This window comes from Condylura cristata, unplaced genomic scaffold (assembly GCF_000260355.1).
Source record: "Condylura cristata isolate star-nosed mole 26May11 unplaced genomic scaffold, ConCri1.0 scaffold00016, whole genome shotgun sequence".
NCBI classification, from domain to species: domain Eukaryota; kingdom Metazoa; phylum Chordata; class Mammalia; order Eulipotyphla; family Talpidae; genus Condylura; species Condylura cristata.
Genome location: NW_004567117.1, coordinates 30,940,688 through 30,953,852, shown reverse-complemented (window position 1 = coordinate 30,953,852; position 13,165 = coordinate 30,940,688). Strand labels below are relative to the sequence as shown.

The following is a 13,165-nucleotide window of genomic DNA, read 5'->3' as shown; positions in this document are numbered from 1 at the left end:
CATGTTGGTTGGTTTCCAGGTAATTTTCCACTAGTTGCCTAACTTCTACATAAGGACATGTCTTAGAAACACCTGGAAGAATCTAAACAACCTGAGGTGCAGGGTCAGAAGAGACATAAATGTCTTCTTTTCCTGTTGCTTCCTTCTGCATTTGCTCGAAGATAAGAACTGTCATGATGGGCTCCTTACAAACAATATATGTGAATTTGATTGAGTCTCAGGGTAGGTACTTTATGATCTATTACCCCCTGTAGGCCCTGAATCGCCCATTTTATTGCATGGAAATTTAGCTATTTTTGTTGTATTATCTTTGCGTGCTCCAAACACATGAAGTGTCAAGGTAGATGCTCAATAAATGTTTGCAGGACTTAAAACTTACATTTTATCTCCACAGCTAGAATATACTTTTATTTCCTCTGCACTGGAAGATACACAAACATGAAGACATTCATGTTTGTGATTGTAGAAACCATCACTGGCCAAACCTAATAACCCTCCAACTTTCATGTCCACCAGCTCTGAGAAACACACGTAGGCATGCCTGACCTCCTTGCTCTTTTTCCATCTTCAGAAATGGAAAGTGTACACTCAGAAAGGGAGCATAATCTGGGATGATTTCTCAAGGGCCCACACTTTAAATCCAATGAATTGAAACTGGTGACTGCAGAATAACTTTAGGTTTCATAAGAACTCCATGAACACACCATGCAAACACACGTGTGTGCTATATAAACAGGTATACCACATGTTTTCATTACAGGAAGGTCTGACCTGGGGTGTGTGTGTATATGTACGCTAGAGGTATCAAGGCTGATAACTATTCACCAACAGCAAATATCCTGAGTGATAATAACAGTTATGCAGAAACTATTGATCTTTAATGTCTATTCTGTAAGGAACTAGTAGCAAATCAAAAGTGTTCTGACAAAGAATAAATACTAGCATAATTTATCCCCTTTCTCAGGTTTAACAGTACTCCCTAGGGTGCCAAGACCTAGTCTCAATAATATATATTATATATATACAGTGACCACACTTTGATAATTAAAAAAAGAAAAAACATAGGCTGAGGGAAGGAATAGAGGGAAAGTCTCCTTCCCCTGCTGTGAGGCCTTGGGCAAGTCCCAGCACTTTTAAGTAAAACAGGACTAATCCCCCTACCTCCAGGTCCCTCTTAGTAAATAAGATGACACATTGCATATGGAATGGGGGGTGGAAGGAGGACTTGAAAGCCGCACAAACATTACTCTAGCAACCGGTAATCACCGATGACATTGTACCTAGCATGTGTCACAAAACTACCGCCTCTGAGCGAACACTATCCAGGACAGACACTTGACACAGCAGATGAGATGATCTGTGTGTAAATCGAATCCTGTTTCAAATACTCAAAGGGTGTTTCCTCAGGCAACCCGAGGGCATCCTGTGAGGCACTGGACATGTCCTGATGTCTATTCTGGACATTTTGTCCCCATAGAATCGGGTTTTCTCGAAAGCCAGGTAATTTCCATGTGCCATGTGCCCACGCTTGGAGCTGGGACTCCAGAGGTTTTCGATTCAGGGGTCTGGGTCTGAGGGACCAGGCCCAGACATCCAGAGGCCCCTCCCCGCCCCCTGGGCGGCTCCTTCCTCTCCTCCTCTGCTGGAGCGGTGGCGCCAGGGGCGTCGCTCTGCTGTGTCACTTTCGCCCTCCTGAGCCTCCTGCCCGCCCCGAACCGCAGCTCCAGCCGCTGCCTCGATTTGCACTGGGTCGCCAGCCCACGAGATCGTGCCGGGCCGCAGAGACCCAGAGCCCGGCGGCCGAAAGAAGACCTCCGACTGCACCCTGCAGCTGTGCGATCAGCAGCGCAGAGCTGGCCGGGCCGGGCAGCCTTTGGCCCCGACTGTCTCCAGGCCAGAAGAAAGGGAGGCGGGCGCCTAATCCGTGGATTCTCCTCCCGGAGTGCGAAGACCCAGCGGGCACGCGCGTCCCAGAGCGCCTGGTGCCAGGGTCATCCCAGCTAGTCTGGGGTGTGTGGCGGGGGTGGGGACGGGCAGCGGCGCCCGCGAGCGCTCGCGGCACCGTCGGCCCAGTCGGACCAGCCGGCGGCACCGCAAAGTAGGCGGTCAGTGGACGCGGTCAGGGAACACGGAGGGAGGGACGCAGCCTCGGCCACAAGGCGGGTTGGGGATTCTTCAGCAGCAACCGCAAGGTCTCTCCCGGGGCCCACGGCCGCGCTACCCCTCTCCTAGAAACCCGGCGCGCGGCCGACACACTGACCACTAGCCCGGCTCCCACCTCCAGAGGGCTGGCGGCTCAGAGGCCCGCGGGATCCGGCCCACGCGCGTCCCGGCTACACCGCGGCCTGCAGCCCCCACCCCCCACACGCCGGAGCGGTGTGTACACACACAAACAGTTGGGCGGGGGAGGCGACGCCTCGCTCCCCAGGGTGGGGACGCGCCGGGCGCCGCCAGCCAGCCAGCCCTCCCCGTCCCTAGCCGCACCTCCCTCCCTGCTCACACCAGCCACCGCCCCCGACCCCTGCCCCGACCCTGAAAACTCCAAGTCAAACGGCCGACGTTGTCCAGCTGGGGGACTTCCAACCCCCGATCGTCCTTTAGGTAGAGAAATGCCCGGCTCCGAGGCGCGGTCTTCAGGACGCCCCCTCCAGTCTCACCCAAGCTCTGGCACGCGGTCCTCCGCGGGCCCAGACATCAAGTCACCGCCCCCTGCCTTCCGTCCCGACGACAGCCGGCCGGGACAGTCATCTACTGGTCTGCTAGAAGAACCCAAGCTGGAGCCTACCCCGCCGCCGCTCGGGCCACTCGCCACACACTCACCGCGCTGGCTTTTCAGAACCTGACAACTTAGCCCTCCCCGGGCCGCACACATCTGTTCCCAGGCCCAGTGACACCGCAGCGACAGGAATAATTTTTTTTTAAAGGCCAACACAATCACAACCGTAAAGAATGGCCAAAGCTTGCAACCGCAATAGATCAACCGATCCGGTTTCCTCCTCAGCTTCGCCTCCTCGCGCCCCGCGCGGCCCGCGGACACACAGGGGAAGGAGGGAGGGTGCAGCCAGTCTAGACGACAGACATCCCCGCGCCCGCGGGGACGGGCGCGCACACACACTCACACACGGCCGCTGCCACAGACACAATCAGTCAGCAAGGAGGGAGGGGCGGCGAGGAGGCTCTCGGGTCTCTCCCGCAGCCGCGAGGGCAGCAGCCTCCCGCCCGGAGCCGCCACCCAGAGCCGCGCTCCACAACCTCAGCGCGGCCAGAACAGCTGCAAGTTTGGCTGGTGCTAAACCAACTGCCTGATGCAGCAAATGCAGGCTCAAAACAAAAGAGAGGGATCACGCTGGCTCTCTTCCTCCCGCGGCACCCCCACCCCGGGTCGGAACCCGGCACACGACAGCGGTTACACAGCGAGGCTCCAGCGCCCGCCGGGCTCCAGCAGTGCGCCCCTCAAGACAACCCCCACCCCCCGCACTAGAGCTGCAAGGCTCTGGATCCCCACCGGGCGGGAACCCGGCTGCGAAGGGGCTAACCTGAGGAGCCGGGCGAGCCGGTGGAGCGCGGTCCTCCACCGAGAGAGGGGGGCGGTGGATGCGCGCGGACGCCCGCTGACCCGGCGCTGGGAGGGGGGAAGGGGGCTAATTGTTTGGGGCGGCTTTCCCGGATTTATCTATAAGCACGCGCACGTCACGAAGCCCTCCTCCCGGGTCGCCGAATCGATCCGCAAGCTGAGATCACTACAAGAGGGGGGTGGATGGCGGGGATGCTCACCTCGGGGTTCCTCCGGCCGCCGCTCCGAGCCCCAGTCGGAGGATGGGGGAAGGGGGCAGGGAAGGGGAAGGGTAGGACTAGCAGGCTCCAGAGAGCCGACTCCTGCCTCGAGTTCCGCGCGTCCCGGCTGCGGAGGGGATCCGGCGCCCCAGCGCACAAACCCAACAGAGAGGGGAGGGAGGGAAGGGAGAGAGGGGGGGGGGGGGGGGTGGGAGGGGGGAGAGTAGAGGAAGGAAAAAAAATGATCCCTGCTCTGACACAGGGAAAGAGAATGTAGGAGAGTGACGTCCTGGCCCCGCCCTCCCCTCCGGCCACGTGCAAAGGCTTGAAAGGAAAGAGGGCGGCGGGAAGGCTGCTGGGAAATGTAGTTCGCCTTTCTTCCCTGGGATGGCGGGCCCGGGAGAGCCCGGCGCTGCGGGAACTCCGGGGATGCTGCCCGAGCGGCCCAGAGAACCCCGTCTAACCACGAGGAAACCCGCAACCCAGCGTCCCCTCTCCCGCAACGCTGGCACCACCCTGGGCGAAAACCTCTACATGGGGAGAACTGGGGGGCTTTGGTGTGGTCTAGATCGACAGGGGAACGTTTGGGTTTAGGGGCAGGAAGACTTTAAAGGATATGGACTTACAAGCTTAAGTGCGTGACTTAATGCAGATAAAAGGAAGCCTTGTGTATGCACTGGAGGCCAAGTGGTATTATTAATGCTGCATTAAATGCTAACGTATGTTATTGAGATGCATATGTTATAATTAACATTTGAACATCTCTGTGGCAGGGGCGGAGTGTTGTAATTAGATATACACTTTGCAACCAATTAATTTTCCATTGGCCTGCTGAGGGGAGAGAGGTGGGGCCGTGGAGGCTGAGAAAATTCAATGCAATAATCAGTAATCATTTAGCCAAATAACCGATGTTTTCTAAGTGCCTACTGGATAGCAGGGACTGTGATTGGCATAGAGGGACCCTTAGAAATCCATTTATCAGCTTATGTAACATTTGCAGAACAGACAGGACATGTCCCCAAATGTAAAAGAATTAAGGCCCGCAGTCTCTGCCCTCAAAGAACTCAAAGTGTCGTGAAGGGAATTCAGTCAATGAAAATGCAGAGGATAAACAACACTTAATTTAGGAATACCCATGACATGCTAGGAACCCTCAGGCAGAGCAGTAAACCAGGGTGGCATGGGAATGGGAGAGGAATCAGAGAAGACTTCTTGGAGGAGGTGGTAATTGTATTAAGAATTAGTAAAAGGTAAGGATTTGACTAAACAAAGGAAGGAAAAGGTAAGGATTTGACTAAGCCACTGGGCACATCCCCCAGATGAAGGAACAGAGAATTCTAAAATTCCCATCAGTTTTTCTGGACCCAGGGAGCAGATTGATGAGAGGGAGCTAGGAGAGGCTGGTGGCAGAAAGAACCTGGGACAGCTTCTCACTGGAGCTGGGTTTGAGAGTGGGGCTTGAGGAGGGCCTGGAACCGTGAATGGGATTTTGTTTCGTATGGAAGCTTGTCTTTCTGGCCTGAGCTCAGAATAAGTGAAGTCACAGAAGAAAAGCAAAGCAGCAGCCCCATCCTATATAGAAACTCATTTGATGCTTGTACCAAAGGCCTGGGGGAGGGGTGTTGTCCCCTCTCTTCTGGAAGTAGGCAGCTGGGTAAGTGGCAGAGGGGGTCCCAGAAGTTAGTTACTGGGTGCCAGGCTCCATTATCCCCCCACTGTCCCACCAACAATGGAACATGTTTACACATACCTGACTTCCCCTTAGCATTTCTGCTTCATTAGCACAGCAGCATGTTATTTTTACGCTTTAACATCTGGACAGTTTCCTAGGCTTACAAAATATGATAGAATAGTACTAGAGTCTATCCACTCAGCAATTCTCATTTACCTACCTTGTTGTCAATGCTGTTTCACCCATTGTGTGAGAAGCACACCACTGACAAAGAAGAATGGAAATATCTGGATTCTGCTTTTGCTTTTGCTTTAAATCACACCCCAGAAGTGAGGAGGAGATCCACCCCCAAAGGTGAGGAAAGGCTGAGCAACTGGCAGAAGGCAAAGCTACCCTGGAAAGCACACACCTCTGTTTGGGGGTCTATGTGGAATGAGGGGTCATGGGAACTGGGAAGCCTGATTCTGGGCTTGAACCCCAGGCAAAGCACTTCCTGGATCTGTGGCTCTGGGCCACTTACTTGATCACCAAATGGGTGACCTTGGGCTGCTTATTCAAGAACTTTTCCTGGGCTGTGAGCCCCAGTGGTGATAATGTCTTTAAACTGGTTCTGCCGAAAGCAAGTGCTCAGGTGATATTCCTGCCCCCACCCCCACCCCCCCACTCCTCACCCCCACCCCAGGATCAGGGGTCTGGGATCGGGCAGGTGAGTGATCCTTGCATTTTAATTTTCTGCTGCTGGGATGCAGGACTGGCACTGCAGGGAGGATCCCGCATGACACCTCTCCAGGTGTGAAGCAGGTTATGTTACTTGTGTCTTCAAGGAAATGTCACCCAGTCCCAGTCCTCACCTCCTGCTGGCCCATCCTCTTACCCTCCCCGGCAGTCTGCAGTCGGTGGTTCTGCTCTTCTCTCCCAACCCTGCTGCCCAAGGACCCCTGGGGTGTGTCTCCAACCCCAGATGCCTTCTCTAGGTGCAGGACCCCCACACTGCTCATCTACACTTATCTTGCATAACCTCAGAGCCTGGTCCCCTATGTCAGTCCAACTGGACAAATCTTCATCATCCTGATAACAGTCTTATCAGTCTCTTCTCCAAATGTGACTTTTCCCACCTTTTATCAAGAACTCTCTGAAATGACCTCTGATGGTGGGGATTCAGGCTGAACTTGTGGGTCCCTCCGACAAGTGTCCTGTGTGGGAGGCCTGGGAGTCTCGTGTTCTCCTCTGTCATCCTTCCTTCTCTGCGGTGGGGTTGATCTTACAGCAGGCTTACAGGCTGAGGACAGAATTGCTGCTGGGTGCCAAGTTAATGAGTTGATACCGGAATTGGCTTAATTGTGGCAGATATGAGTTGCCAAGCATTGCCTTTGTCTGTCTTGTCACTATGTAGCTTAGAAATGAAAAGACAGAATAGTTTTCTCTGTTTTAAGTGATTGCTTTTCCTCTTCCATACTTCCCAAAGATACTAGCAAAAGGAACTATTTCTCCTTTCTTCCTACTCCTCCCCACTTCTCCCCATCCACACTCTTAATTGAAGGCCTCTGGGAGCCCCAGAGTGCTGAGGGTGGGCGGAACCTCCCTCCAGGAGCAGGAGACCAGACTAGCACCTGAGACAGCAAGAACAGGGAAGTGCCACACTGGGGGGGGGGGGGGGCGCGGAGATTTTCAGGGCACTCAGGGTTCCCAGTGGATTGGAGCAACCAGAGGCGTCTTCTGGAAGGAGGTCTTCAATAGGGAGTGACCAAAATCCATGGACAACTAGGCAGAGGGTTTAGGGAAGTGATTTGGTTTTTCCTCAATCTTACTTTTCTTAATTTGCACCGATCCATTTATTACTGTTAGTGGTTGATTTTTTAATTTTCCTGGTGTCACCAATTTCTCCCTGATTTTATCAGAATTTGCCTTTATTTTCTGTGATTTTTATATTTTATCAAACTCCTTTTCTCTTTATATATTTGTAAAGTTTATATGTATTTGTAAATAAAGGTTTTTATCTTGTCCAAAACAGAAAAAAAAAGTTAGGGAACAGGTACATCCTGTACCCTGACATCAAAAAAGGATGGAAGACATGAGTCTAGTTTCTCTGTTCTGCTACTGTGGTGTTGGCCTGGAGAGATAGTGACTGGGGAGAGCCAGGCTACATTTCACCCAGGCCTCATCTCTGCTTCCACACATAACTCCAAAGACCAGCTTTGAAAGGCAGATTAAAAAACAGCCCTTTGGGCATGGTGGTGGTGAAGTCGGTAGTGCAGAAGAGGCATTGACAGCGAAAGATGAGCTTGAGGAAAGCCAAAACAAACCAAGGAATAAGCAAGGAATATTTGTTGGGAGCGGCTACTTATTAGGCATCGCAAGTTACCATGGGAACTAAGCTCCAGACCCCCAACACTCTCTGCTGCATGTGATTTCCTGTCTCAGGCTTCTTCCCTCATCTGAAAGGTAGGAGGGTTCAAATCCCAAAACTGAAGTTCTCCCTTGAAGAAGTTTGCAATCCAGTTGGCCAAAGAAACTGTAAAGTTAAGTAGCCAAAAGGATGAATTTTACATGTGGAATTTTGGCAGACCAGAAAGGGTTTTTTTCTTGTAATATTCATTAAACAGAGCCCTTAAGTCAGAGGGAATACAGGACAAGCAGATCCTGCCTTCCAATACTCAAGGACAGAAAGCGAAGCCCTTGTGCAGCCAAGGACCTTGAGGCCTTTGGTGTTCAAGGTCAAGGACCAGTGGCATGAGTGCGTCAGCCACAGTTGACTTATTCACAGTGAGAATGGGGTGTGGGGCAGGAGGAGGGTACATCCCACATCTCTGCAAGAGGCAAGTTTCGTCCTTTGTCACGCTACTGTCTAGAAAAAGTGTGCCTTACCTTGGAAGGGACAGCAAAATTCATTGGACTTGGGTGTACCCCAGATCCAAGGGACCCCAGAGCCAGGCCTGGGCTGAAGTGGCCTTGGCACTGGCAGATTAACTGAGCTAATCAGATTCCCTCTTATAAGAATTCTGACCTCTGCTCATTGGGGATTGTTCCTCAGTCAGGTTGGAGTTGGGGATGTGGAGCCTGGGCAGGCCAAAGACAAGTAAGCTGAGGAGGGAATTGGAGCAGAGGGAGAGGAGGAAAAGGAGGAGGAAGCACAGGAGGATGGAAGGGGGAGGGAGAAGGAGGATGCTTGTGAGAGAGATCCATAGTATCTTCTTTCCTAACTTTCCAATTCTCAGTCACTGGGTGTTCTATTAGCCATCTATTATACCATCTATATGTCCTTCCGCAGTTCCTTTTAATTTGCAATAGCATGAGTGATTTTCTAATCTTTATAATCCAAAAACCTATCCCAAGCAGCCTGAAGAGAAAGAAAGGCAGTGTAGAAAAAGGGGTTAAAGCCACCAGGACCCTGTAGCTGGGAATTTTCCCTCCTGAAAATGGCTTTTCCTTTTCTATCCTAGATGTCCTCTTTTTCCAACTAACTTATACTTCCCGTCTCCTAAACATATTATGAAATGTCTGCAAGATAACTGGGCCTCAAACCTTTCATGAAATCCTCTTTCCAAAGAACAGTAGTCAGTGTATTAATTGAGCAATTACTATCCGGCAAGCAACAACTGAATCAGTTTCTGTGCTTCATCTCATTGGACTTTTATAGTGGAATTAACTGAGGCAAGGAGGGTGACGTGACCTGCTCAGGGCACTGGATCAAGTAGGTGATCCACGCTGGGCTGTGGACCGCAGAGCCAGTGAGCTTCATCACACCCCCTCATTTCCTGACATTACAGTCCACCTTCCAAGCTTCCAACACCACCCCTTCTCCATCAGGAAGCTTCTGTTTTTCTCACTGATGCATTTACGAGACACTTTTCTCTTTCAATGGAAACTTCCAAGATGTATGTATATTGTGTATAGCTGATGTGCCGAAGGATTCTTTGCCATGAAAAAAGCATCTTTGTTCATGTACCTCATCAGTCACAAAATTTTTGATGCACATTTTATAATATGTGTCATTTAGCTATTTATGAGTCACCAGTTATGTTCACCAAAATATACATTTAATTGATGGTATAAAGATAAACTACATATCTTCAAAAGAAAAAAACCTAGAAAAAGAAAGATATTAAATAAAGTACTTACTAATTAATGATTGCAAATTAATCATTAAAAGCCCTGCAGTTCCTAAGGAAATTTTTTGTGCCTATATTGGACATAAAATGACTATTAATAAATAGCATGATGTTTTCTACTGGTGCTCCAGTGGCTCATTTTGTCACATAAACCTTGGTGTCCATATTCCACACTCTGAATTTTGAGTATTTGTCACATTTCCCAATTTAATAATCAAATGAATACAGGAAATAATAAAGATGCAGTCCGCTAAATCGGAGTCAGCTTTCATTACTTTCCTGACTTATTTATTACCCCAGTAATTTTTATTATTTTGGATTTTAAACAAGTGATTTATTAGGTATAATTATAGTAATAGAGATAGCATTGAGTTTACAGTTTCACATCTAGCTTTAGCTGCTTAATAAAATTAAAAATATACATTTTCGGTGCTGTTAAAATATCTTTATAGACATCATTTAAAAGTCACTTAAATGATGGCATTTTTTCACCCTAGTGCTTCTAAGATTTATTTTATGTATTTATGCATACAACAGCTGGGGTGTAGGCCAGAGGTGCGGGTTGTGGGGTGTTGGGAGGGAGTGACTGAAATACTGCTGAGGGGGCCAGTGGGTGGGACAGAAGAGGTCTGCTGTGCCATGGAGGTCAGCTCCCTGCCTGAGATCAGACTAGAGCTGTCAAGGCTGTGGACAGCCTCATAGTGCTGAGACTCAAGCCCTTGGGTGCTGAGACTCAAGCCCTTGGGCCTCCACAGAGGCCCTACCCTAGGGCGTATTAAATATCTATTTCTGTTTGGTCTAAGTAAGGGATCCTGAATGACGAGCACACCCAAAAATGTGCATTAATCTAAACGTAAGGAATCTTACAGTTTAGTTGTGAGAAGACAAACACTTTTAATTTTAAAGAATTTTATTTTTATTTATTATGCATAGAAGAACTGGAGTACAGGCCAGAGGGTAGGGCATGGGGTGAGAAGATACACCAGAGACAGCCCCGAGCAGAATAGGTCCACTGAAACACACTGCTGAGGAGAGCAGCTAAGCAGGAGAGGTCTGTTGCACCTGTGGCTCAGCTCCCTGGCTAGGGATCAAACTCGTGCAGCAGTGGTTGGCGATAACTTGACAGCGCTGACTTTAGCCCCTGCACCACCAGGGAGGCCCAAAGGCAGACACTTTTTTTTTAATATAATAGCTTATTTTTACATCATTTTGTGCCTTTTTCCATCTCAGTTGTAATCCCCATGAGCTTCCCATCACCAAATCACCCATGTGCTATCACCATAGTCCAGTGAACTTCTTCCACCCCATTCCAAAGACACTTTTTTAAAAAAAAAAAATTTATTTATTTATGCATACAGAACTGGGGTACAGGCCAGAGGTGCAGGGGTGGTGAGAGGATTCACCTGAGACAGAGTGGGGAACAGAACAGGCCGACCATTGAAGCACACTGCTGAGAGGAGCAGCGGGCGGGTCAGGAGAGGTCTGCTGCACCATGTGGTCACCTCCAGGGCAGGCCATTGAACTCATGCTGAAGTGGCTTTAGCTTCATAGTGCTGTGCTTTAACCCATTGCACCACCAGGGAGGGACAAGATGGACACTTTTTAAACAGAAATGGCAGTATAAGATTAAAATCCAAAATGTGCCTGATGTTCAATTTAGACAGAGCTAGTCTAGGGAAAGGAAGTCTTATGAACTGGAAAGGTGGGACAGCGTTGCAGAAGTGGGTCCACAGAAGTGATTTGTAGGGTTCTGAGTGATTTGCATGAGGGGAGGTGGGGAGTGGGTTTTCCCAGGGGGTAGCCAACAGGGGTTTATAGATGGTAATTAGCAAAGGGGGTGAGGGGAGGAGTGAGCAAAGAAAAAGGAGGAAGAGGCAACAAGAACAGAAAGTTTTTTTTTTTTAAAGATTTATTTATTTATGCATACAGAACTGGGGTACAGGCCAGAGGTGCAGGGCGATGAGAGGATTCACCAGAGACAGAACAGGCAGACTGTCGAAGTACACTGCTGAGGGAGCAGCGGGCGTGTCAGGAGAGGTCTGCCACGCCATGTGGTCACCTCCGGGGCAGGCGGGAATTGAACTCATGCGGAAGCGGCTTTAGATTCTCAGTGCTGTGCTTTAATCTGCTGTGCCACCAGGGAGGGCCGAGATGATTATTCCTTTTACAAAAGGAGCAACCACCTTCCTTCAGATAGCCCATAGGTACATTTAACATTAGATCTGATTGACAAAATTGGGCCATGTCAATAACTTCTCTGGAATGCACCTCTAGTATTGTTAGCACACAACTAAGTAATCACCCTAGTGGTTAGAACTGGTGCTCTCACACGGCAACCCAAGTTTAATTTCCCTTCAGAGCATCAAATCTATGTAAACATGACTCCATGCACAGAGGCAAAGGAAGCATACTCTTAATGCGATAGATATTAGTAGAATCTGCAGAGAGAGAGAAGAAAGGGTTTAAAATAATTGTTCCTAAATAAAACTCCAAAAATTGCCATCCATTCCCTTGTGGGCAAATGCCCAACCAAATAGCCTTGGCCCCAAGAAGACCTGCTGAGACCCAAAAAGTTGTCACAAGTCCAAGTTACCTTCTGGCAGGGAAACACAAGAAAAGAATTAGACAGGTTGCTGAGACAGACAGAGAGAGTTAAAATTCAGAATGCACCACATGATCCAACAGGGGGTGAAGCCAACAGCCATCATCTCTGCCATGACCCCAGAGTGGCTGCTCATGAGTTTCTCACCCACGTATCTCTTCCAAGTGTGTCCTCCCATGCATCTCTGGCAAAAAGCGCCAAGGTGCAGGTTGAAGCTGGAAAAGAAAGAGCAAGAACGTACATATGTTCAATTATAAGCCAAGAAAGGCTGCTTACCTTTGGACCCCATTCCCAGTGATTCTCTGTTCAGGAAGTGAGATTTACGGCATGCTGGGAGTTGTGATCCTTGGCACCTGAGATGTCTTCAGCATGGAGCTGGGGTGGTGTCTGTGAAAATGTCAGGAAGGATTTCATTCAGGACATTGTTCATAGACTCAGAATTTCAGAATTTGCTTCTTATTGTTCTGCTAATAGCATTCATGTGGTTCACAGCGTTATATACCTACAGTTGTCTTTCCAGGAGTTGTCTGATTTTTCCCGAGGTTGGTACATGACTAAAGTACATAAAAATATGCGGTTGAATTAGGATTTATTTTGTATCATCTGAAACCAAAATAAGGATTCTGCCATACTGTGCTATGAATTTCTGTAAAATCCAAGTGTTTAGACTTAACAAATGAATTGGATTTGGTCTAAAGTTCACTGAGCTGCCAATTAGTCAGAGAAGACTGCCTGGAGGAGGTAGCAAAGCAGGTTTTCAGAAAAACAAGGAAATATCCCGTTTGACTGATGTTGAATGGAGAACCACACCAGGGACAGGGATGGGGGTGAGATGCTGGGGTACCTTTCTGTGAGGCAGCACAGATGTGTGGCCAACCAGCCTGAAAACTCAGAAAGGGCCACAGGAGAATGGGAAACAGGTTGGTGAGAGTTCACCTGCTTCCCATTCGAGAATATAATTTTGGGCTGACACAGAGATAAGATGTGAAACATCCCCTTTCTGCTTGT

General features: G+C 49.4%; 1 protein-coding gene across 7 annotated transcripts in view; it reads right to left on the bottom strand.

Annotated features, from left to right (window-relative positions):
- The window catches only part of CTIF (CBP80/20-dependent translation initiation factor), a 247,013-nt gene extending 243,045 nt beyond the window's left edge, over positions 1–3,968 (bottom strand). For 6 of the 7 annotated variants that reach the window (XM_012725942.1, XM_012725944.1, XM_012725945.1 and 3 more), the window contains exon 1: positions 3,775–3,968. The gene's annotated coding sequence lies outside the window, so the exon portion shown is untranslated. Of the gene's footprint in view, positions 1–3,536; positions 3,559–3,774 lie in introns of those variants that run through there. The other variant, XM_012725943.1, reaches the window with a different exon arrangement.
- Positions 3,969–13,165: the final 9,197 nt, after the last annotated feature.